General features: G+C 45.1%; 1 pseudogene; it reads left to right on the forward strand.

Moving 5' to 3' along the window:
* Positions 1-1,412: 1,412 nt before the first annotated feature.
* The window catches only part of LOC125923060 (keratin, type II cytoskeletal 8-like), a 7,586-nt pseudogene continuing 4,523 nt past the window's right edge, over positions 1,413-4,475 (forward strand).

Here is a 4,475-nt window from a genome sequence, read left to right on the forward strand (position 1 = left end):
TAGGAATGAAGAATTAAAAGAAAAGTGATGATTACTGTTATAATAAAAACCTGGCACAAAATGAAAAGGTTCTTTCTCTCTCTCTCTCTCTGTCTTCCCACTTGCAAAGGGGGAAGTCCGTGAGTTTTTCTGATAATCTCAAAGCAGTTTAATGGCATGGGCAATGGGCTTTTTCAGAATATCACTATAAGTAATGATTTCAATTCAAGGATCATCTTTTAAACTTATACTGGGACAAATCTGGTACAAAGAAACATGGGAGATACAGAAGAAACATGACCCACAGGCCCTCTCTAGTTGTCTGTGACTGCCATGCTGCCCAGCCATTTTTTCCTAGTTCCTCTTCCTTTACCAACTTCTGTATGTTGGAGTCTCTAAGGCTCTATCCACCTTGGAGGAACCTTTTGTCTTCTCTCTCTACACTCTCTCTCTGGGTGTAGTGGGCTGAATGGTGGTCCGTGAAGAGATGTGTCCACACCCTAATCCCCAGAACTTGTGAATGTTAGTGAATGTTACCTTACTTGGGAGAAGGGGTCTTTGCAGATGTAATTAAGTTAAGAAACTTCAGATAAAGAGATCATCCTAGATTATTCAGGTAGACCATAAGTCTAATGGTAAGTGTCCTCATAAGAGACACACAGGGGAGAATTGAGACAGAAGAGGAGGAAGCAGTGTGACAAAAGAGGTAGAGCTTGGAGTGATATGGTCACACAAGGCCACAAGTCAAGGTTTGGTGACAGCCACCAGAAGATAAAAGAGCAAAACATTTTCTCACCTAGAGTCTCCAGAGAGAGTGCAGCTCCTATAGACACCTTAATTTTGGACTTCTGGCCTCCAGACTGTGAGAGAATAAATTTCTGTTTTATTAAGCCGCCAGTTTATAGTCATTTGTTACAGCATCCACAGGAAGCTAATACAGTAGGTGATCCCATCTAATCTCTCATCTTCTAATTCCATCTCTAGACTTAAATTTTCAAGCCTGACCTCTCCTCAGAGTGCCACACCCCATATACATCTAACTGCCTACTGGATGTCTCCACTTGGATACTAAGAGATATCTCAAACTTAATATGGCAAAGGGAACTCTTGATTTCCAACCTTTACATTGGCAAATCTACTTCCAAGTCTTCTGCATCAATAAATGGCATTGCTATCTCAGGTTTAGGGCTTAGCTCCAACTACTTCATGGCTCTGGCAAAGAACCTAAGCATCTTGCTTGATTCTTTTCTTCTTCTCAATACCTGCCACCTAATTCCTAGACGAATCCTCTTGGCTACTACCTTAGTCCATCATCTCAGACTCAAATTTCTGTTGTGGCCTTCTAATTTCTGCCCTGCCTCTACTCTTGTCTCTCTCCACTACAGCCAGCATGAACATCCTACAGTGTAACTCATTCTATTACTCTCTGCCTAGGATGTTTTGATAGCTTTCTATTACACTTAGAATATTTATCAAAATTTATTACTTTGGACTACAACAATGGTTCTCAACCGGAGGCTTTTTTGCTTACCATTTGGTAATTTCCAGGGACATTTTTTGGTTATCACTAGGGAGAGCCTACTGGCCCACAGTGTGTAGAGCCCAGGAATACTGCCAAATATCCTACACTGCACTGAACTCCCCATAGCAAAGAATTATCTGGCCCAAAATGTCAATGGTGCTAACGTTGAGAAACCTTACAGAATCCACACAAGCTGATTGATATTTGCCTTCTGTTGATTCATTTCCTTCTACTCTTCCTCAAATATGCCAAGCTTGTCCACATCTCAGAGCTCTCGAATATACTTTGGGTTGAGACTACATTCCTAGATCTTCGTATCTCTGTATCTTCAGTATTCAGGTATGAGCTCAAATATTACCTCCTCAGAGAGGCATTCCCCATCTAATGTGGCCTCTACCATCTTACCCCCAGTTTCTCTGTCACATTAGCCTACTTTTACCTTCTATATTCATCTTATGAGCACTTTAATTTAATTATGTCATTGTATGTGTGTTGTTGGCTTCTGTGCTCTAAGCTTATATGACCCTGTAAGGTCTTTCAAGATCCTTGCTATCTGCCTGCACCTGCAGCAGTACCAGGCACAGAGTAAGTGCTCAGTGAGTATTGGTCAAATAACTGGCATACAAATGGAAAGCAACAGAGGATAATTACATAACTTATAAAAGGCTTGGTGCTAAAAGTGATGTAGTGAATCACCAGGAAGGAGGGTTTATTTCTAGCCCTTGTTAATTTCTAGTATATGGCTCTTTGGATGTTATGATGACTTACCTCCACTGACAGAATGAGTAGCTGGGATGTTCAGCCTAACTTGTTTATAGAAAAGATGTAATTTTACTGTTGGCTCTATTGTTCTGAAGGTGAAACAGGCTTTCAGGTAGTAGATGGCTGGTAACCAGTTGTCAATATGGTTGTGGATTTTGAAGCATTCACATAGAAGTAACAGATGAATTCCCTGAGAGCAGAGAAATCCACTGAGGGATTGCTTTTGGAGAGAAAAACCAAGGATTTGCTCTAAAAGAACCTACTGTTAGGAACAGAGAAGAAAGAAGAGTTGTCAAAGGAAATAGAGAAAACTGGTGAGAAAAATAATAGGAAAACAAAACAAGACAAAGTCTCTGAAACCCCAAGTCATGGAGTGATAGAAGACAGACAATATATAAAGAAGCATTGATAACCCACCTAGAAGCAGTTTCTCAGCTCCTTCTTGAACCTCTGCCAGGTTCAGCCTGCTTGCCTCCACTCCAGCCTCCACTATGTCCATCAGGGTGACCCAGAAGTCCTGCACGGTGTCCACCTCCAGCCCCTCGGCCTTGAGCAGCCACTCCTACATGAGCGCACCTGGTGCCTGCATTAGCTCCTCCACTTTCTTCCAGCAGCAGCTTCCTGGGTGGCCTAGGCACCAACATGAGTGTGGTCAGGGACTATGGCAGGGCCAGAGGTATATGGGGCATTACAGCTGTCTCAGTGAACCAGAGCTGGATGTGGACCCCAGCATCCAGGCTGGGCACACCCAGGAGAGGGAGCAGATCAAAACTCTCAGCAACAAGTTTGCCTCCTTCCCTGACAAGTTGTGGCATGTGGAACAGCAGAACAAATTTCTGGAGACCAAGTAGAGCCTCCTATAGCAGCAGAAAACAACTTGGAGCAACATGGACACCATGCTTGAGAGCTATATCAACAACCTTCCGCAACAGCTGGACACACTAGGCCAAGGAAGCTGAAGTTGGAGGTGGAGCTTGGCAACATGTGGGGCTGGTGGAGGACTTTGAGAATAAATATGTGGAGGAGATCAAAGAGCATGCAGTCATGGAGAATGAATTTGTCCTTATCAAGAAGGATGCAGATGAAACTTACATGAACATGGTAGACCTGGAGTCCCACCTGGAAGGGCTGATGGAAGAGATTAGCTTCTTAAGGCATCTGTGTGAAAAGATCTGTGAGCTGCAGTTCCAGAACTCTGACACATCCATGGTCCTGTCCATGCACAACAGCTGTGCCCTGGACCTGGACAGCATCATCACTGAGGTCAAAGCCCAGTATGAGGACATCACCAGCTGCAAGCAGGCTGAGGCCGAGACCATGAGGCCAAGACCACATCAAGTACAAGGAGATGTAGACATTGGCTGGGAAGCCAGGCGATGACCTCTGTAGCATAAAGAGGGAGATTCCTGAGATGAACCAGAATATCAGCCAACTCCTGGCTGAGATCGAGGGCCACAAAGGCTAGAGGGCTTCCCTGGAGGCTACCATTGCTAGTGTTGAGAAGAGCAGGGAGGCTCTTAAGGATGCCAATGCCAAGCTGGCTGAGCTGGAGCAAACCAAGAAGAACATACACGGCAGTTACATGAGTGCCAGGAGCTCATTAATGTCAGGCTGTCCCTGGACGTTGAAATCACCACCTACTGCATGCTGTTGGAGGGCAAGGAGAGCCAGCTAGAGTCTGGGATGCAGAACCTGAGTATCCATACTAAGATCACCAGCAGCTACTCAGGTAGCCTGAGCTTGGCCTACAGGAGCCTCATGAGCCCTGGCCTCAACTATGGCCTGAGCTCCTTCCAGTCCAGCTTCAGCTCTGGCGGGGGCTCCAGTCCCTTCAGCCGTGTCAGCTCCTCTGAGGCTGTGGTTGTGAAGAAGGTTGAGACCCTTGATGGGAAGATCCAAGTGGTCTGATGTCCTGTCCAAGTGAACAACCACTGTGGTCCGTTCCAGCTCCTTTGGCTGCTATAGAGCCTTAGGGGAAGGAGCTGTGCAGGGAAGTGTCAGGAACAGGAGACCCACTTAAGGCTCAGCCCCAGTCCTCAGCCCACCCTTAGGGGGAGTCTACTGCCCTGGGTACCCCCTCTTGCCCATGCCCCCAACTAAAAGCTAATTCAAGTATCTTTTCCCAAATAAAGTCTCAGATGGCTCTGCCAATTCCCCCAAAAGATAAATAAAATAAAATAAAATAAAATAAAATAAAATAAAATAAAATAAA

Source organism: Panthera uncia, chromosome B1, assembly GCF_023721935.1.
Source record: "Panthera uncia isolate 11264 chromosome B1, Puncia_PCG_1.0, whole genome shotgun sequence".
NCBI lineage: Eukaryota > Metazoa > Chordata > Mammalia > Carnivora > Felidae > Panthera > Panthera uncia.